We start from the raw sequence: 22,712 nt of genomic DNA, 5'->3' as shown, positions 1-22,712 counted from the left end.
GCGGGCCGTCCCATCTCCAAAACGCCCGAGCTTTAGCGTCCGGGAGATGGGCGGTATTGCCGCCGTACCTCCCGCCACACGTCAAGCGTTGGGCCGTGGCGGAGCCCTCTCCCCCGAAACCACCGTTGACCATAAGCGGTGCGCCACAAAACCGGAAACCGCCCGTGCCTGCGTCACCCGCCTGCCCAGTGACGTCACCCCCTGCCCAGTCACTATGTCGAGTCACCTGCCTGCGTGGCCTCCTGCCACATATCCCTGCCACCGTACCTGCCACGTCACCATCCGTACATGATGATGTCATGCTGACGTCATCCCGCCACGTCGTCCTGCTGACGTCATGCTGACATCACCCGCCGTACAATGTCACATCATGCTGATGTCATCAGCACTTTTTGGGCGCAAAGGCGCGAAAATCGCACTTCGGAGCCCCAGAATCCGATTCTGAGGCAGTTTTTGATGAGCGATTTGCACCTAGCGCAAATCGCTCATCGCTAGATTTTTTGGGCCTGAATGGGGAATCTTCAGGGAATATTTTCATTCTGCGGCCCCCAGCAAGCCTGAAAGACGCCGAATGACCCATTTTTCCTCGCGAAGCTTGCCGGAAGGAGCAGAAAGCAGTTTCGAAAGAAACAGAGGCCGAACAACGGCCATTTATTTGTGAATAAGACCCACAGCACCTCAGAACAGCATCAATTTATTGCCAAAGGGTATCAGAGGAAGAAGGAGAGCCAAAGAGTATCAGTCGAAGATTTTTTAAGGGCTCGAAGCACTTAAACATTGATGAGCCCCCAGAAAGTCAAATCAAGAGGGGTAAGCCCACCCTAGCTCTCAAATCACAGTCAGAGGCATTTAAAACCGCCGAACAGCAAGGGTGCAAAGACCAATGCATAGTTATAACAGATGAAGAGCACAGAGCCACTAGGACAGATATTAACTCATTATGATACAACTGCCCCCAGCAAGGCTCAAAGATATTTTCTAGCATTTATTTCTAGATAGGATTAGGTTAAAGTAATCAATTTTCTGTCAGACCTATTAGGTCGGCTGTAATAGATAAATTTTGGATAAATCTTCCCTATATATACCACCCTCTGTATTGTTTAAAGGGTCGGTTGGTTGATAGTTTTTCAGTGGAGACTCGCACTGTATACCTGATATGTTTTATGTAATCAAAGACTGTTGAAAAGCTTGGAGGACAGACTGTCTGCTCTGTGTCTAATGGTTTCAAGAAGTGAATTTGGAATTCATGTGCTGCAACATGACTCAATAAGTTTTCCTATCTCTGTTTTTTCCATTTGATATACCGTCTAAATAGCAGAAAGAAAGAATAGTCTAGAATTTGTTTAACTGCCCTCTATGCTCATTTTCTGTTGTTTCTTTATGTTTTCCTCTGGATCAGTCATGAATATGAATTCCCTTCGGCTCATATTTCCCCTAATCCATTCATCTTTGACAGTTGTCTAGGAATTCTTAACTGCTCCTAGATAGAGCTCATTCACTTTCCCCCTTTAAGCATAGTGAGAGATTCTTTGTTGCCTCTCATTCCTTATCCCTCATTCCATCCTTTTAAGCTTTAAGTGTTGTTTCATGAGCAGCTACCTTGCTCTTTATTTCTCTTGTGGCCAAGAAAATGCACCAGCAGTCCGACTCCTTGACTCCACGCCCAATGGTTTGAAACTTCCAGACTATGCCTTGCCTCTCTGTCTGAAAACATCAATTTTCCCACCAAAAAACAAAACAAAAAACCCTCTGAACTCGAGACCTAGCCTAACATCCTTTTTAAAAAACAAAGCTAAATCTAAAAGAGAGAGCCCTCTCTGATTGCAAGTTGGCTAGAACCTGCAGTCCAAAGTTGGTCTGTGGTTACCTCGGCCGTATCCTTTTCCGGAGCTTAAGGACAACGTGAGTGATAACATAATGGCGACTCCACTGGGGACCTTCCTCAGATAATTTCACAAAGTGTCACAAAGAAAGTTGGAAAGCTCCACTAGGAGGAACTAAACCTTCACAACCATTTTTCAAGTCTAGTTCTGATCTTTGATGGTGGACAGAGATCAGGCACTCAAAATTAATATATCCACCTGGTGACTCCACATCATCCTCATAATAAAGACTCCACTGGAGAAATGAACCCAAAAGAAATTTATGAGTAGATCAGGCTTTTGACCTGGATTATTATCCAAGAGGTCATGTTCTTTCTCCTCCATAAAATTTTGTTGTACATATTGTTTGAATTTGACTTTTATGTTTTTCCCGTAGAAAATGTTGAAGAAAGCCCTCCTTGCACATTAGAACAACAACCTCTAAATGCTGCTGATGCTCACCTTATAGTCAAGGGGGACACTACTGTCAAAGAAAATCATCCTATCCCTGCTCACACCGAACCCAATCATTTAGCCCCTATACACAATCCCCTGCCTCGTAAGGTTCCTGATAGATATAAGCCACTCATTTTGCCTCCCGTGCTTAATCCTTTGCCCAAAAATCATCCCATGTATCTCCCAAGATTTGATGGAGAGAATGGAGTTACTGCCCAAAAGCATATCCAGGCTTTTGATGATTATTTAAACATTTTTGAAGTAGAAGATGAGGATGTTAGTCTTAGGCTGTTTGCCCTTTCTTTGCAAAGTGAAGTTAGGACTTGGTTTAAAGCATTGCGTGAGGCAAGCATCTCAAATCTCCAGCAGTTATTCAAACTCTTCCTTGATAGATGGATGATCAAAGTCAATTTCCTCGCGCTCATAGAAGAATATAATCAGTTAAAAAGGATTCCAAATGAATCTGTTCAACAATTTTCTGACCGATTCAATCAAGTTTATCATTCTATACCATTCAATATAATACCTCCCCCTGATTTGGACCTATTACATTATCCAGCAGCATTTGATCCAGAAATAGACTTCCATCTGAGGGAAAGGAGCCCCTCTACTATGCGACAGATGCAGAACATGGCAGTAGATGTAGAGGTCAATCTGAAAGTTAGGGAGGAGAAGTTGAAAGCAGAAGAAGGGGATGAAATTGATATCTTTGTAAAGAAAGCAGAGGAATTAAAGCAGATGTGCACAACAGAAGTTGAACATTTAGAGCACCAGAACAGATCTGTTTTGCGAAAGGAAAGTAATGATATACATGCACAAACCTGCCACAAAACAGATGACATATTCATACCTCCATACTTAATGGAGTAGTCTGTTGATATAATGTATGAATATAATAGCTTCTCTTCTTCAATAGTCTGCCCAAATATGATTGGTATGATGATGACTGTGAGCCTAACGAACAAATCAGCCTTACAGAGGAGTCAGACATTATTCTGGCAGAAAGCTAAGTTCAGGTTCAGCTGCCTGAACCCAATGATCAGAATGCCCATCTCAGCCATGAGGAAAACGAAGAAAGCGCAGAATGTGTTGATTTCAGCGAAGGAACTTTACCATTTTGTTTCAAGTCTTTTCAGTTTATTAGGGAAAATTATCATGCTATTAATAATCAAGTGTCACCATGTTCTGGTACTGATCAGCCAGAGGAAAGTCCAGGCCCTGCTCCTAAAGCATTAACACTAGATTTGCAGCCCCAAAGTGCCAGTGAAGGTCAGATTGAGGAAGACTCAGAAGCGGCATGTGAGAAAATCCAATGTGATATAAAATCACTGGACTTCCCGCCTATCGGTTTTCAACCATCTCAGATATTTGAAGAAGAAAAGGAGCAGTCAGCGCAAATTTATCAAGTGCCATCTGAGACAGCTTTCAAAGAATTATAGCTACCATCCCATGTTTTGCAGAATTCATCTGATGGTAAACTGCGTGATGAGGTAAAACATTGCTCTTCTCTGCTAGTAGGTTGCGAACCACGGTATCAAATGGTTGATGATCCCTCAATTCTAAAGCATGATAGCTCTCCCAAACTTTTGTACAGTTCTTTAGTTCAGTCCAACAATAATGTATATATGCTATAGGACCCTTTTGTACAGTCTCTTGTTTCAGCAAAGAAGGTCAGTTAATAAAGCCATATGAGATTGCAAGATGTCCATTTCAGGTAACAACAAGCACAAGCAGTAGGGGCCATTCATATTTATAATGCTTAAGTGGCTGCATTGGCTTTTTCATTTCACCTAACGGCAAAGTAAGTACTGGTTAGGGTAGGTAGGTAGGATTAATAAGGCAACCGGCCAAGCAAATTTTGCAGAATAAAGCAGCAATTGAAAAAGAAGGCAGTCTGACCTGCTGTTCTTAGCTTTTCACAAGGAAAAGCCATCCCCAAGTGGAGCCACTATTAGCCTCCTGCTGCAGCAGGTATTCATTTTTCATGATTGACATTTTTACATGCCAAATATGTCATACTCTACAAGCTGCAGTGTTCCATATTTGCACAAGTAGAAATGAAAGTGTGCTGGTCCAAATGCCACTGCTGTATTCTATTTGTGATGAGTTTTTTCAGTTAAAGGAAGGCCAAACAACTAAATCTTGGTCTCCCTAGATTTCAATTTCCTGTTGTAGAATATAGAGAATGTATCTGTCCAAACAGCTAAATCTTGGCAGATTTGTAGATAAGTAGAGAATCAAAGGGACCCAACTATTTAATCTGGGCCCTGGCAGAAATAAGTGCAAATTCAGATAGGAAACATTCAAAAGAAAAATTGTAATTCTGGGTCTGCAAGTCTAAGTGCACCCTAATCAGAAAAGAAGAAAAAATGTTAGGACAATAGGCTGGGTAGGTAGCTGTTTGGTGGCAGAGTGATGACTGATGATAAATTTTGTGTCTCGCAATGTCTTATCTTTTCAGATCACAGTTGTCAGGCAGTTTTATTTCAAAGGAGGTGCTCAAGCTGGAATTCACTAACCTCCCCTTCTTCTCATTTCCCCCAAGTCACTTACTAACATCCCCTAAGAGGTCAAGATCTGCTTGAGCTTCTCAGTTTCATCATTTTCATGACATTCGCCCTGGTGAAGATCTGCTTCACCCAAGGATTGCTCACTCATCTTCTGTGAGCCTTCTTTTCCCAATAAAGCCTAAGGTCTCATACCTTAGCGCCCTCTGTTCATCTCCATATTAACTACTAACTTTATTATATAACTCCCTATCAGTTTTTCCCTTCCCCTATTAAAATCATGTATATAAAACTCCCCTATGTAAATATTCCCTCCCTGGCAATATAGCCATATTTTTATAAGTTCGGGAAAAAATGGTCCATCTGGGGCTGTTTTTAGCCCATCCGAGTCATAGCAGGGATTAATCTGACACCTGGTCAGACTAATAACCTCTTCCCTAACTCTAAAAACCCTCAAAAACCCAATTTTTATCCCTTTACCCCAAGTTTGGGCATAAATTGCTAACCCGCGCTCAAAAACCCATAAATCCGCCATTTCCTAAGTCTAAACACATCGCGCACTATATTTAAATGGGAATATTCCCGCGAATATCCCCGCCCACTAACCCGCCGCCGCCTCGCGCCTACCGCCAACCGTTGGATCTTCCGCCCTGCACATCGACGGTGGGCGGGCCGTCCCATCTCCAAAACGCCCGAGCTTTAGCGTCCGGGAGATGGGCGGTATTGCCGCCGTACCTCCCGCCACGCGACAAGCGTTGGGCCGTGGCAGAGCCCTCTCCCCCGAAACCACCGTTGACCATAAGCGGTGCGCCACAAAACCGGAAACCGCCCGTGCCTGCGTCACCCGCCTGCCCAGTGACGTCACCCCCTGCCCAGTCACTATGTCGAGTCACCTGCCTGCATGGCCTCCTGCCACGTCACTGCCACGTATCCCTGCCACCGTACCTGCCACGTCACCATCCGTACATGATGACGTCATGCTGACATCATCCCGCCACGTCGTCCTGCTGACGTCATGCTGACGTCACCCGCTGTACAATGTCACATCATGCTGACGTCATCAGCACTTTTTGGGCGCAAAGGCATGAAAATCGCACTTCGGAGCCCTGGAATCTGATTCTGAGGCAGTTTTTGATGAGTAGCGCAAATCGTTCATCGCTAGATTTTTTTGGGCCTGAATGGGGAATCTTCAGGGAATCTTTTCATTTTGCGGCCCCTCGCAAGCCCGAAAGACGCCGAATGACCCATTTTTCCTCGCGAAGCTTGCCGGAAGGAGAAGAAAGCAGTTTCGAAAGAAACAGAGGCCGAACAGTGGCCATTTATTTGTGAATAAGACCCACAGCACCTCAGAACAACATCAATTTATTGCCAAAGGTTATCAGAGGAAGAAGGAGAGCCAAAGAGTATCAGTCGAAGATTTTTTAAAGGGCTCGAAGCACTTAAACATTGATGAGCCCCCAGAAAGTCAAATCAAGAGGGGTAAGCCCACCCTAGCTCTCAAATCACAGTCAGAGGCATTTAAAACCGCCGAACAGCAAGGGTGCAAAGACCAATGCACAGTTATAACAGATGAAGAGCATAGAGCCACCAGGACAGATATTAACTCATTATGATACAGCTGCCCCCAGCAAGGCTCAAATATATTTTCTGGCATTTATTTCTAGATAGGATTAGGTTAAAGTAATCAATATTCTGTCAGACCTATTAGGTCAGCTCTAATAGATAAATTTTGGATAAATCTTCCCTATATATACCACCCTCTGTATTGTTTAAAGGGTCGGTTGGTTGATAGTTTTTCAGTGGAGACTCGCACTGTATACCTGATATGTTTTCTGTAATCAAAGACTGTTGAAAAGCTTGGAGGACAGACTGTTTGCTCTGTGTCTAATGGTTTCAAGAAGTGAATTTGGAATTCATGTGCTGCAACATGACTCAATAAGTTTTCCTATCTCTGTTTTTTCCATTTGACATACCGTCTAAATAGCAGAAAGAAAGAATAGTCTAGAATTGGTTTAACTGCCCTCTATGCTCATTTTCTGCTGTTTCTTTATGTTTTCCTCTAGATCAGTCATGAATATGAATTCCCTTCGGCTCATATTTCCCCTAATCCATTCATCTTTGACAGTTGTCTAGGAATTCTTAACTGCTCCTAGATAGAGCTCATTCACTTTCCCCCTTTAAGCATAGTGAGAGATTCTTTGTTGCCTCTCATTCCTTATCCCTCATTCCATCCTTTTAAGCTTTAAGTGTTGTTTCATGAGCAACTACCTTGCTCTTTATTTCTCTTGTGGCCAAGAAAATGCACCAGCAGTCCGACTCCTTGACTCCATGCCCAATGGTTTGAAAGTTCCAGACTATGCCTTGCCTCTCTGTCTGAAAACATCAATTTTCCCACCAAAAAACAAAACAAAAAACCCTCTGAACTCGAGACCTAGCCTAACATCCTTTTTAAAAAACAAATCTAAATCTAAAAGAGAGAGCCCTCTCTGATTGCAGGTTGGCTAGAACCTACAGTCCAAAGTTGGTCTGTGGTTACCTCGGCCGTATCCTTTTCCGGAGCTTAAGGACAACCTGAGTGATAACAGTAGACAACCATGGCTTGCATTGCAGAGTGAAGGTAGATGGTTATGGCTTGCGTATCATTTTCAACAACCAACTAACCCTAAAGGTAGGCTGCCATGGCTTGCGTTGCAGAGTGAAGGTAGACAACCATGATTTGCAACGAGCTTGCATTGCAGAATGGAGGTAGACAGCCATGGTTGCAATGGCCTTGTGTTGCAGAATGAAGGTAGATGGTTCTCCTTGTGTGAAATAGTGTTGTGGAGAGAAAGAGGGTATATAGAGGCAAAGGAAAACTTTCTGTTTCAGTGGGAAGATGGGTTCAAGGTGGGTTCAAGGGAGAGAAAAGTGAGGGTGGGTTTGAAGCTGCCAATCCCAGCTCAGGAAGACGCATTTTTCTAAGCCAATGCCATTGCCGCTTCCACTGCCAAAGCCCCCTAACATGAATTGTGCATGAAAGTTTCCCTGTGTTCCTCTTGAAGAAGTTACACTCGAAGATCTCTAGAAGATTTTAACTTTGGGGTGCCGCAACAGTGGCAAGGTCTGCAATCATTTTCAATCATTTGTATGAATCTCAGAGCCAATACTAATTCTCTTGTTTGGGCATTTTTAGTAGTACTAGATACCTTACCGGATTTGACCTTCCTTCCTGTTCGGATTTTTCTTATCGCTGTGGGAAATAAATTGGGTTTTATTAACATATTCCTAATTATTAACTTCATATCTCTGTACACAATGCAGGTTTGTTTGGAAGGGCATCAGCCTCAATACAAAGAGTTTTTTGCCCTTATTTATTAACCGTTCGGTTAGGCTATGTCAAATTCCTAAATTTAATATGGGTTCGTTGCCAACTGAAGAACGCTTAGATTATCCAGAAGCGAGGAGAGATGAGTTTGTAGTAGACAACTATCACAAGGTGCTTGTACTTGATCCTTACAGATGGTAAGTTTAATTTGAGTTTAATTTTGGAAAATTATTAACTATTTACTGTTTGATAGAAACTAACCTCATCACTCAAACTCATGCCAATCTGAAGTGGTGAGAATGGGAAAGGCTTATCACTTCATTTTAGATATTATGTTGTTTTATTTTAACAATGGCCTGTCAATATATGTTTTTCTTTGCTTTATGGGATCTTCTGGGTAGTTTATTGGGTGGTAAACTCCTTTGTCAGGAGAGGGGAGAGAGCTCCTTTCAATGAGAGTCTTAGAAGTCATCCAGGAGAGGGAACAGAGCTAGAGCTCCTTTCAATGAGAGTTTGACCTGACTCATCATCATGATAAGTGCTTCAACAATTTGACTTGTCAATAGAATGCAACCTAACAGACTGTAAACAAATGCCCTGTTGGTAAACTACTATAGCTTTTCCATATGGAATATTATAAATTGCCATGAATTCATGTTTTCCCATTTGAAGAAAGGAATATAATTCGAAATCGTGTTGTTTTATTTTAGGTTTTAATACATATCCATTATTCTTTTGCAAGCTGGAAGACCCTGATACAAAGGAGGTCAAGGATTTTGTTGAGAAACAAGTTTCCTTAACTGAATCCCTACTACAGACTTGTGAGACAAGAGGGAAACTGAGAGAGCACATCACAACTCTTTTTGACCATCCTAGATATGGTCGTCCATTCAAACGCAGTGATAAGTACTTCTATTTCTCCAACACTGGGCTCCAAGGTCAGAGTGTCCTGTATGTCCAGGTATACTTAAAAATTAAGAGAAGAGATTTATAGGGATATTTTGTAAAGCTATAGTTTGAATGAACATAGTCAACTTCTTTCTAAATATGAAAAAGTCGTTTGTGAAAATTTGATTTGTTACCTGAGCATATTTCTATTCGTTTGTTAATACTTTATAGGACATTTTTCCTTTGGTTCTTTCTTCTTCTACTTTCATTTCGTGCTGGAAGGAGATTAAATCTCATTTTCTTTCTGTTTTCTTAAATTATTATATTCAAGAAAATCTGGAAGCAGAAGCAGAGGTCTTGCTTGACCCTAACAATATGAGTGAAGATGGAATGGTACTATTAAGAATTTATGAAGTGAGTGAAAATGCAGAATTCTTGGTTGTTGCCTTAAGTACCAGTGGCAGGTTGGGTGAACATCAAGGTTATGAGGGTGGTAGATAAAAGTACAGAACCTGATTCTCTTTCATGGGTAAGTTTTTTGACCTCTTATTAAACATCATGTCGTTCATTCCACGAGTAGGCATTGGTAAAGACTCAACTAGCAAAGTATTTTTTGAATAAGACATCCAAGGTGGTACCGATGAAAGTTCTAGTAGACAGATACCATCTGATAAGTTACAAGACGAGTCTCAGATAATGTTAGTTGAATGATAAAAGCACATTAATCTGCGTCTATGTACCATGAAGAGAATCATGCAGACCCTACCAAACAGAGTTAATAGTTGAGCTGTAATAGTCCAGAGTTGGTGTTGTTGTGCCCTAAAGAGAAAACAAACTTAAACTCAAAATTTGTAAAATTTGTTGGCTAAACAATAAAAGACCAATATTCCACCTTTTTGTGTCTTGAAGAGAAAGTAAATCTTCCTATGTGCACCTTGAAGAAAAGACAGACTCTATTCATATGAGCTTCATATAGGAGCTACCCTTAATAAATTGTGATTCTATTAGTGTTCATGGTCTAAACACCTTTGGTCAATGAATAAGCTTAGAATGTTTTAAGAGACCAATTTATGTTGTAAAATTGACATGCTACAATATTATCAGACTATTTGGTTTGAAGCAAATCAAAACGATAATCATGATATTTGTTCCCTCTATGATAGACTAGTACTCTGTCTTGCATTCCCCTCCATTGCTTAATGATAGATCTCAAAATTTTCTTTGCATTCAACAATCTAACTTCATATTCTTTTACTCTTTTGGGGAAACTCATAATTTTATTTGCATTCAACAATCTAACTTCATATTCTTTTTATTTTTGGCGAAACTTAAAATTTTCTTTTCATTCAACAATCTAACAACATATTCTATTACTATTTTGGGGAAACTTAAAATTTTCTTTGCATTCAATAATCTAACTTCATATTCTTTTACTCTTTTGGGGAAACAACCAAACCTTTGATTCAAGTGGAAGGTCAAGGTAATCCTGCTTTTGCATTCACTACAATCAACTTGCCAAAAATGTAATAGCACTGACTAACCATAAGATATCCTTTACTTGATCCTCTTAGACTAGCCCGCTACTCCCACCTATTATCACTGAAATATATTTATTTTAATCTTTATGCATTTTATCATATATTAAAAGATATGTAGAGATTCCTCTATCCACTCTACTTTGCAATTAATACAATATGAATGGGGTGTGTTTTACTTATATTATGCATACAAACACCTGATTAAAACTAGGTTATGCTTTATGAAAACCAGATGGATCCCAAGCATCACTTTGGCATGCAGTTGGAGCACAAGATCCATTGGTAAAAGAAGTAGCTCAGAATGTTGTGAAAATCATACAGTAGAGGTCCAACTCCTTGATGCCTTATGAACTTCAAGAGAGAGTTTCGGGAAAGGAAAAGGTATTTGTTTTTGGTTCATTGCAGTTTTAGATTTTTTTTTCATTGAGCACTTTTTTGTTGATGAAAACATTTATATTCTAATATCTCTATTGCGATTCTAGGTAGTTAATGTTTCGAAGATTTTTTACTTGCTTCTAAAATTAAATGGGAAAATTAAGTAAAAAACTACGAGGTTGAAATGAAGAGAACCCTCGAGGGAAAATGGACTATGAACCATATGAAATCTGATGTGGGGCACTCACTCTTCACTTTGAACATAAAATTTTTTCTTTATATTATTGAAAAGTCTCAGTTGGCATATGATTCTCATGTCTGCATCTGGCTCCCTTGTACATATAAGATTTGTTCAATTTGAATAAGTATATATGTGTTTATATAATGCCTTTGCCAATTAGTTTGTAGTTTATATGTCAGTTCCCTGTAAGCTTTTAATTGCAAAGAACCTTGTTGGACTGTTTGCTTCATATAGTTCCATGTTACTTTTATGCTTGCTTGCTTTCGTTTTTGAAAGTAAATAAATATTTATGATATTCATGGAAACTGTGTCTTGGATGACTACCTAAATTTTCCAACTTGATAACTTTGTGTGCTACATAAAATGGAAAAATAATTGCAAACATTTTGAAATTCTTACATCATGTATCACAATTCAGAGCAGTAATGCAGCTGGTTAGGAAAGATTAACTTTCTCCATCTATAACATAATCTTGTTAATAGTTACATATATTAGCAAAAACCGTGGCCAAATTATTTTAATTTCCTTAATTTCTGGTAAAGTGTGTGCACTCTATCAATGCAGTCCTTCTCCATCAGCAAATGGTCTATTTTTGTTTAAACTGTTATGAGGGCTTGGTGGAGCTGAAATTTTTGTCCTAACTATTATGAGGGCTTAGTGGAGCTGAATTTTTTGTCCTCAAGGATTAGATTGGGTGTTATCATGTTCTATTTCCACTGGTACAATCTTATATTTAACTCTGCCACTGAGAAAGTGAAAGCTATGGTCACTATGAGGTGATCTGAATTTTACAGAATTGACCAATATTTATGTGTTTGGTCTAATCAAGATTTATGAGCATCTACTCCCACATCTCAAAATATGGGCTTCGATAATTTCTGAATTAACAACTGTGATTCATTTATTTTGAAGCATTAGAACTTTGATTTTCAGTTTAGCTTTCGATTTTATGATTAAATTGCTTTTGAACTTGTAGTTTACCTATCTTGAAAGGATGTGCACTATGAATATTCTGCCCATAAGATGAGAAGCCACAATAAATTTTGAATTACTAGAAGAGCGTTATATGTAAAAGGTTTGAACTTAGTTTCATGATTGGTTTGATAAGTGTTTGAAATGAAGTTTTTATTTTCATCTTGAAAATAATGTAAATGAGAAATTACATTCCGATGAGCCCTCCTAACAGTTTTTTTTATCATAACTGGAATAAATGTAACTTATGTTTCTTGTGACATAATGAAGAATTGTCAATCCATGTTGTGTACCTGTACTGCTTCTTGCTTGGTCCATTGCTGCAATTCACTGATGACCTCTTGATTTGCATTTGGTCATCTTCCATTTAGAAGTGATAAAATTTTCTAATTACAAAAAAAATCCAAAAAAAAAAATGGGCCTTTCAGTCTATTGTTGAACTTCCATTTTAGAGATAATGCTTAAAAGTCAGGAGTTTGGGTGTAAACAATAAGTTGAAATATTGCCATTGAGGTATGTTTTGTTTATTGTGCTAATGTCTCTTCCAACTGCAATTTGTCTTAAACTTGTCAAGCCTAACTCGTTATGTTTTGTGAAGTAAGTTATAGACTCAAAATGTTTTTGGTTCTTTCTCATATTGAAAAAATTAATTGTTCTGAATTCATTACTAGTTTTGTATCTTGGGGGAAGTTGATCATGATGGGAGGGTGCATCACCCTAGGTGTGAGAAATGCTATTTTTAGTCAGTGTAAATTATGACAATGATAGTGAATTAGTGATGACAATTTTTTAAGACAAATTCATGTTTAGTGTAAGTGATGATAGTGATAATGATTGCAATTTTTTAAGACAAATTCCTTACACAATGATAATGATTAATGATAGATTTATTACACATGCATGAGTAGAACTCATTACTTAAGGGGAGCTAACCACACCAGAGCTATTTGAATATTGATAGGACTCATTGTTTGGGTGAGACTATCTTGTACATGACGTGCTCCTTCAAGGGTTGTTATTAACCAATGGTTTTGTTGCAGCTTTTCTCTTATTTGTCAATTTTGAGAAAGTGGAGGAGGCCGCAATGGTTAGGGTTTCATTAGTGCACATATGAGTAGTTATTGTCAAAGAGAAAGTAGACTTGCGAGATTGAGAAGATAGTGCTTGCCATTGCAAATTGATGTATTCCTGTTAGCTACATTAATGTTGAAGTAGTTTTTCTTGGAAGAGTGACAAAAATGACCAACACATTTATGATAAATTCTATCTTGTCAAAGTTGGTTTTTCTTTCATCTACACTCTACATGGTTACTTTCATAACATGTATAATGTTTCTAACTAGGGTTTTATTCTAATATTCCATCTATGGTTTCATCTTTTCATGTCAACTTCGGACAAGCTTTGTTCATATACATGGACATGTTTTCTATGCATTCCATTCTAGTCTCATGCCAATATTCTAAATTACAGTCTGTCCCATGTATATATACTAAATTACAACCTTAGTCACCACACATTGAATTTTTTTCCCAAAATATCAAAATTCACTAAATCTCAAGCATTAAGGAATTTAATGGAAAATTTAATAGCTATTTTACAATATAATGGCAAATTTCTAATTTCATGGCTAAGTCAACCTTACCGCTCAAAGTGTTTATTTAGAAAATTCATGAAAAGCCTCATTAAGATTTTTCTTTTTCTTCTTCAATTTTTAAATAAAAACTAGGATTTTTGACATGTGTGTATATGATATTCTAACATCTTTTCAAGAAGATTCTCCCTACTAAACTTCATGGAAAATTTCAACGGCTTTTTTCACTAGCAATTTGTTTTTAAAATCCATTTTTGCGAATTTGAACACTACATGAATTGGATCACTTATCGAACTATTTGATGTCCATCATATTCTGAGACAATGCAAGACTTTTATTAAAACCATGTTACAACAAGAAGTTCAAATTTAATTTAGCTGTATCAAGTTCAATTCATTTGCCTCTAACACGAATATGATGCATGTTCAAGACTTTGTTTGTACAAATTAGTCCCCATGAAAATGACAAGGGAGAAACTTCGTGCCTTTCCTGTTCAAGGATTATAGCTTGGTAGGCAACAAGATGTAAGTTTTCAATGTAGCATGGTCCTTGCCTTTTCTTGATATTTTTCTCTTTCAAAAATTGCCAAAGAAGCATTAATTAATGTTATATTCTATTGCCTTACCACGTTTCCATTGCAACATCTCGTGCAATTACTAGTAGATACTTATGCTTAGTAAAAGATGTACAAAATATAATTTTGAAACAAACAACCATCTCTAAATGAAATGTGAAGATTTTGTTTAAGAGAAAAACTAACTACAACTATGTAATAGTGATCAAATTTATTTGATTTTTTATTATCTAAATACTTTTTAAAGTTTAAAATTAAAATAATATAAAATATTTATTTGTAATTATATAATAAAAAAATTATCTATTATTTTAATTCATAACTTTTATTTATTTGAAAAGAAATATAAAACATTTAAACCATCTCAAAAGTTCATGGTATCTGCATGATGAGACTTTCATCCCATTTAAGTAATGACAAGCTTTCTAGGGTTTTCTTGATAGCATATGGAGCGTCTCTCCTTTATACACAATGGCCACATGGGCACCCTCATCTATATTGTCATCCTTATCCTTTTCTTCTGTCACGAGAGCAACCAACACGAGAGTCGCACCCCACTATCATCAGAGCCACTCATTAATGAACTTTCCGGCATTTAGGAAGTCAGTCATCGGTTAGAAGACTATATTAACAAATACGATGGGGGCAAATCATAATCATATACGTACAAGCATGTAAGCCTGTGTGAAAAATTGGAATGGAGTCGGAGCTTATGTTCTAAACGCCTTGGCTTCTGCGCTGGAAATTGGTCACAAGGATTTTCGACCACGCTGTTGATTTTATCATCTCAAACCACACTCTCAACCACGCTGTTCATTTTATCAACTCAATCCACACTCTTTGTAACTGTATGTTCTTCAACCGCTCCATAGATCGCTGTAAAGTCTTTGTCATGCCTTTTGATGCCAATTTAAGATTTCGATTTTAGACTTTAACAATAGTGCGCACATAACCTAATTGTGGTGGCAGAAGACAGTAGTACAATATGAACTTATCTTAATCGTAGATTTTGGAAATATTTTCAAATTTAATATATAGTAATAAAATTAATTATTTGCCTCAATCTAAAATTACAAAAATATTCTCAAAAAATTATAATGAGATAAGAATGTCCAACTGCAAATAGAAAAAGAAGAGCAAGCTTGTCAAACCCCAAATGCCTGCCATATGATGCAGCAGTTGCAAAGTGGACTTTTTAGCCAAGGATAATAATTGGCAAAGAAGTTGGCACTTAGACACTTGGAGATGCTGGAGCTGGATCTCTGATGACTGTCAGCACTTCACGAAGTTCATTTGATTTCAGTGTCTAAATCTAAGACCACATAATGCTCAATGCTAGATTATCTCACCACTATATCATCCACATTATATCTGATGTACCTAATAATTCTTTTTATCTCCCTATATCCAACTGAGAATGATGAGTGATGGAATGAAGAAAATGAAGTCTTCTTTCCTGGAACTTTCCAGGAACCCATTTGAGACTAATTTTTCCAAGCTCTGAATAAGATAAATAAACACAGTGACCAAACTCCTTTGCCTCCAAATGGAGGATTTCATTTTGAACTTTTAAGGGTTCTACATAAAAAAACCCTCGCAATTGATTCCCATTCAAATAAACGTTGTCCTCTAGTCAAGGAAGGGCTAGCAAAGGTCCCACCTTTGTGAACCTAGAGATGTTTCCTTGGAGCCATCATCTCAATGAACCTGCAAATGGAAAAAGAAAAGACCATGGCACAATGACCCCCTTTGACAGGTGGAGGTTGTGGATACCTATGTTTGAAATGGGCTTCCAACTCTAAAGGAAAACCTAGATGAAAAATGATATGTGTTTGTGCTATAAGAGTAAACCATCTAAGAATTGTGTAATGATAAAAATCGCCAGACTTAAACTTGGCTTTACCCAGTGTTTGAAGGAAGGCAGGGTACCTACCTAGACCATGGTTGGGTTCTGAACACTGAAAATGATGCTAAAAATTCAACCAAGAACCAAAGCCACAACCCTACTAAAACTAGATGGAAAAGGTTCCTCGATACCACAGCCCACAAACAAGAACCAGACAGTGAAAGGATATGCCAGCAAGTTCCAAATACTAGAGATCAGAAAGTAAAACAGCCACCAACTCAAAAAGTCAGACTAGACCCCTAATTATGACTAGGGAGAACACAATTTTTTTCCTTGTAGATAAAGAGAAATTCAACCAACAAACCAGGGTTAAATGAAACGATGCAGATTCTATAACATAAGGATCTCCTTGGTTTCCCATCGTGGTGACTCAAACTTAATGAAAACAACAAAAAGAAACACACAGTGGCCACCCTGATTCCATGAGCATGCAAATATAAGAAGCCAGGGACTTGAGGGTTGAAGTGTGCAGGCTACTGTAACGAAATGAGATTGTCTTCATCGCAAGATAAATGTTTGTCAATATCCCATGTTCCTTATTGTCAAAACATTTTCCCATTATTGGACCATAAATGAGTTTCCTTCTTCTGTCAATGGTGCAGGAAACCAATCAACCATGGGATGAGCAATAAGGAATTTTACCACATGATTTACGTACGTACTTCCCCAACCCACCATCCACCTGCAGATAATAAAGATGAATGAATTTGGTTCGATTTGCCTTACCTAGAGATTCATCGGTGTGCCACGTGAAGGGCATACAAATCCCAATGTGGAGCTTAACACTCGCATTGAGGGCTGCCACCCTTCTCCCAGAACATGGTGCCCTCTTGCTAATTATTAATACCTCATCAATTAATGATCTTCATAATACCATATTAACCTTTAAGCTCACTTCTGGATGATCTCTGGTGGATTTTCTGGTCACAGTTTTTTTGTGCGTTCATCCCCATCGGGGAATGCCTTCACCCTGTTTTTGTCCTGTGTCATCCATTGGATTAATACTGAGGCCTCTTTCTGCCTAGCCATCATCAACCATGATTCATCACAGGTTAAGTTCTTCTCCAAGCTAACCCAATTAGCTAGAGAATCAACCACCTTGTTTCCTTCCTATTGTGTACGGATTAGAATTACATAGTGAAATTTTCCCAATAGGTCATGAACTGTGCTGACAATGTTGTGCAAGTACCAACTACGCATTGATTTTTATGGCGAGCATCTGACATCAATTTTCATATTGTTTTTATGGCTAATTATGAATATCCATGCACTTGAATTAAGTGAATACCCTCTCTTTCTTAATCCTTCTCCAACACCAAGAATTCAGCGAGATTATTAGTTGTTCTTCCACAGGAGAAAGCATAAACATGAATCAGATCGTGTTTCTCATCTCTGAGAATCCCTCCATAGCCCGCCATTCCTAGGTTGTCCTTGGATGATCCATCAAAACTTAATTGAGTGAAGGCTCTTGGGGGCAGATTACATAAATCTTGAATGTTCTTCCTACATCCCATTCTCTTGGCCAGGTTAGGGATTAGAATTTTGGAAGAAATATTTAGTCTCTATAATACATGTGTCACAGATTCATCCAATTGATCCTCATCCCATTCTGGTAAGGAGATGAGTACCGTTTCCTTAATATTTGTGAGGACGTTTTCTTGGAGTAAAGACAATGGTCTTTTTTCCTTGAAAAATCCTCATATTATGTTCCTTCCATAACTGCCAACAAGTAAAACGAAGAGCTAAATACCATGCTCGTGTAACCACGAGTTGTTTATATTTATAGTTAAAACATTGATCCATCCATGACTTAATGGTGTAACCAATACGTCGGATGCATCTAAAAATATGCTTGACAAAATCCCATAAGCTCTTTGCAAACGAGCAATTGATAAAGATATGTGATCCACTGTTTCTTCTGCTTTGCTACATAAGGTGCAATATTAGGGTCCCTCAAATCCCTTCCTTCTAAATCTATCCCAAGTTAACGAGCATTCCCAAGCGATCAACAAAAGGAAAGTTGATATTTTGGGTCATCTTGTTTCCTTCCTCAATCTAATCCATAAGGGATTCTGCTTGCAAGATTGGAAACTCTCTAATAAGGAGTAAGCCTCATTGAGAGTGAAAGTCCTTATTGATTTCCCTCCCCATCGTAGGATTCTAGGTTTGTGTGAGACCCATATCTCTATTTATTCAAGTAAACTGTGAATTTCCTCCTAGCTGTTAATGGATTATGTATTTTCCCAGTCCCCCTTATCCTTCTACTTCCTCCATAATTGAGTTTCCTATGTAATCTTCCAAAAATCAGCTACCTTCCTGACCCCTTGTGATTTAGTAAAAAGTTTTAACTCTTGGAATTTCTCATTTCCATCTAAAGATGGATATTGTTGCCAAGAATCCTCCTAGAAAGTTGGTGTTTTCCCACTCTTAATTTCCAAAAAAGCATACCTTCGTACTAGTGTCTTACTTTCTTGTGCCCAATTCCAAACTCCCGAGCCACTGATATTTCCTTGGAATTGTAATCTCTCCTCCTGTGAACTCAGAGGTAGGTATTTTCGCTGCCAAATTTGTTTCCAAACTTGTTGACCCCCTGTACCCATAACCACCATAACTTCATTGCATATGTTGAGCTGATAAGTTGAGGATCTCTCAAGCCTAGGCCACCTATCTGTTTTGGTGTGACCAGTTTGTTCCAACCTACCAAGGTCCACTTGCTTGATTTTTGAGGAGCCTTTCCATAAAAAAATACTCCATATCTTCCTTAATTGTTGACATACTATGATTGGAATGGGCATTACAGATAACTGGTAACTTGGCATTGCTTGTAAAACTGCTTTAGTCAAAACCAGACGACTAGGGAAATTAAGAGTCCTAAAGGCCCAATTGTTAACTTTTCGTCTAGTGCGCTCTAGAAGGTATTCCCAAGTGTTGACCCTATTATGATGCAACACCAAAGGTAAGCCCAGATACTTTGCAAGTAGATAGCCTTATTTAAAGCCTAGGTCTTCAGTCAATATATGTTGGAGTATCTCCAGGCAATTGAAGATTTTTTTTTGGATTTTGTCTTATTGATCTATGTACTGGATGCATCCATAAAGAGATTTAGGAGTTTATCCATTCTCTTCACCTCTCGCAATGTGGGAAACCCAAACAATATAACATCATCAACGAATTCTTTATGAGAGATTGGTAAGTCATTGCCATAGAGGCATAGATCATAGATGTGGCCCACTTTGCATGCTTTACTGAACGTGCAACCAAGACCCTCCATCACTAAAATGAAGTGAAAGGAAAATAGTGGATGACCCTGTCGCGGGCCTCTGGTTGGTTGGAACATATAAGAAGGTGAACCATTAATCAAGATAGAGAAAAACAAAAATGTGACTAAAGACCCTATCCACGAAATCCATTGTTCTAAAAATCCATAAGCTCGTAGAATATGATATAAATATGTCCAACTTATTCTATCGTATGCCTTGGATAAATCTATATTGATAATCATACCTGGGAATTTCGTCAGTCATAATGAATGTATCACTTCTTGCACAACAATAATACCATCTAATATCTTCCTCCCCTGTACAAAACATGTTTGGGTAGGAGATATAAGAAAAGGAAGAATTGGTTTCAATTGATTCACTATTACTCATGAAATAATTTTATATATCACATTACATAAGGTGATCGGCCTAAAACCATCTGGATTTTCCTATTTTTATGTTTTTGGTACAAGTGTTAGGAAAGTGGCATTTAACGCCGGATGAACAGACCCAATCCTTCTTGAATCCTCTGCTAGAGCATGAATTTACTTCCCTAAAAATCCCCAACATGGTTGGAAAAATTCGGATGTGAATCCATCAGGGAGAGGTGCCTTATTTTTTGGCAGATTTGTTACCAAAAATTATACCTCTCCATAAGAGATTGATCTCATTAATGCCTAATTTTGTTCCTCTGTGATAAGAGATGGTATGTTTTACAATATTATATTTGTGGATTGTGACCCTAGGGAATTTTTCTCCATGTATAGATCCTTGTAATAGTTGAACAATTCCTTCTCTACCTCTTGATGTTGAATTTTCCTCTCCCCATCCTGACCAATGAGGGAGAAAATCCAATTATGGTGTTGTCGTTGAATCATAGCATTATGAAAAAAAATTGGATGTCTTTCGACTTCTTTGAGACATTGTATTCTGTATTTTTGTTTCCAGAGTATCTCTAGTTAAAGATAATCAATATTATTTTGTATTAATGGAGAAATGGTTACATAGTTGTAACGTATCTCCTTAGTTTAGGATTTGTTCCTAGAGTTTAGGAGTTTGTTTACAAATACCTGATTTCTAGTGATGTATTTAATATTGTAATATTCATTTAATGTAAGGTGAGAGTGAACAGAGAGAGAGTCTCTTCTTTGTTTGAGTGCAGTCTCCAGGTGCAGTACTCACCTGTGAGCTGCAACTCCTTCTTTTAATTCAAGTCTGATTTTTATCTTGGTATCAGAGCTTAGGGTAGAGATAGCCTCAATTTTTTTGTTTTTTAGGGATGCATCATTAATTACATAGCTGTAGTGGTAGTAGAGCATGCTAGGAGTATTTGTAAGATCAGGTGGACTACAGTAACACCTGGAGCGAAGGGTCTCAGATGACTGATCATCTCTGAGCCGAAGAAAGGGTTGGCGCCCATTTTTTTTAGCAGAAGCAGGAGTTGGCGCGGATTTTTCGCGCACGGTCGCGCCATAGAAGAGTAGAAGCACGAGCGGGCGCGGTTTTTTTAAGGAGCAGTCGCGCCATTGGTGCGGATTCGACAGGGATAATCACGCCATCGCGCCAGAAAGGTACATTGGCGCAGATTTTTTGCTGATAATCGCGCCAGAATACTTGACTCGCGTGGATTTTTTCCTGGCGCAGATTTTTAGCTGTTGAGTAGCGCCTTTGACTGGAAAGAAGCGCCAACCTCTTTCTCTTTGAGAAATCTGCAATTTTTTGCAGATCAGTCTTGCCCGGTGGAGGCACATGGAAACTTCTACTCGGTGGCAGCAGATTTGATTTTCCTGGTGGTGGCGAATTGAGGTTCCGTGATCCGCTCGGTGGTAGCAGATCGGACCTGCCTGGTGGTGGCGAATTAGAGCTCTGAGATCTGCTCGGTGACAGCAGATCGTCTTTGCCCGGTGGTGGCGCAGTGCAGCTCCTTGATCTGTTCGGTGGAAGCAGATCGTCTTTGCCCGGTGGTGGCGTGTTGGAGTTGTTTGTTGATCTGTTCGGTGGTAGCAGATCGGTTTTGCCCGGTGGTGGCACAGTGAAGTCCCTGATCTGTTCGGTGGCAGCAGATCAGACTTGCCGCACAGTGAAGTCCCTGATCTGTTCAGTGGTAGCAGATCGGACTTGTCACACAGTGAAGTCCCTGATCTGTTCGGTGGCAGCAGATCGAACTTTCCGGTGGTGGCACAGTAAAGTCCCTGATCTGTTCGGGGTAGCAGATCGGACTTGCCCGGTGGTGGCCGATTGGAGTGTTCAGTTGGGTAAAAATGAATAACAGTATAGAATCATATCTCCACGAGTCTGGCAAACTCGATGGAACGAATTTCTCCAACTGGAAGTTCAAAATGCAAACTTTGCTGGAAAGTATAAATGCATGGTTAATCGTCATGGGAGATAAGCACATATCTGGAACAGCGACCCAAGAACAAGACTGGGATAAAAGAGAAACGAAAGAAAAAGTTATACTGAAGATGTTTGTTAAGGACAATATTATCCCACATATCAGAGATTCCAAGTCGGCCGCTGATATATGGACAACGATCAAGAACTTGTATGAGACACAGAATACAAATCGTGTTCTGGCACTCAAAGGCAAGCTGTTTGCATTGAAGATGGAGGAGAATGAGTCCGTTGCTGGATTCATGGCCAGAGTTAAGGACCTGAGTGAAAAATTGGGAGCTATTGGAGAGAAGGTATCCGACTCAGATCTGGTCACGCTCACATTAATAGAATGACTGATGAATACCAGACGTTCATCACAGGGCTATCAGCAAGAGAAAAAGCCCCTTCATTTGATGCGCTGACAGCAATTCTACTCCAGGAAGAGTGTTATGCTCTTAACCTGCAAAGCGATACCCAAACATAGAATTTGCGAAGAAAAGATACCGAGAACACAAAATATGCGAAGAAAATATACCAGAGCACAGAATAGCAATGATTTTATTATCCAGAGAGAAATGTTCACAGGCCTCTTCGAGGGGGCAACCTCCAATAGAGCAGAGCTCGATTACAAAACAAGACACGATACTCCTCGCAGGGAGTCTCTATCCTTTATATATGATTCATACATGCAATACCACGAGCCAATATCGTGGATTTTATTAATACCATCTATCTAATACTACCGCCCATTTACCATCTAACTAATACTACCGCCCATTTGCAACTAACTGTGGTCCCGTCATTAATTGCGGGTTAACCACTTACAATTATTAATATGGGCTTTATTGAATCTTGACCATG

This window comes from Pinus tabuliformis, chromosome 9, assembly GCF_031772625.1.
Source record: "Pinus tabuliformis cultivar Carrire ecotype Pingquan chromosome 9, CPIR1, whole genome shotgun sequence".
NCBI lineage: Eukaryota > Viridiplantae > Streptophyta > Pinopsida > Pinales > Pinaceae > Pinus > Pinus tabuliformis.
Note: the sequence above shows the minus strand (reverse complement) of the source record.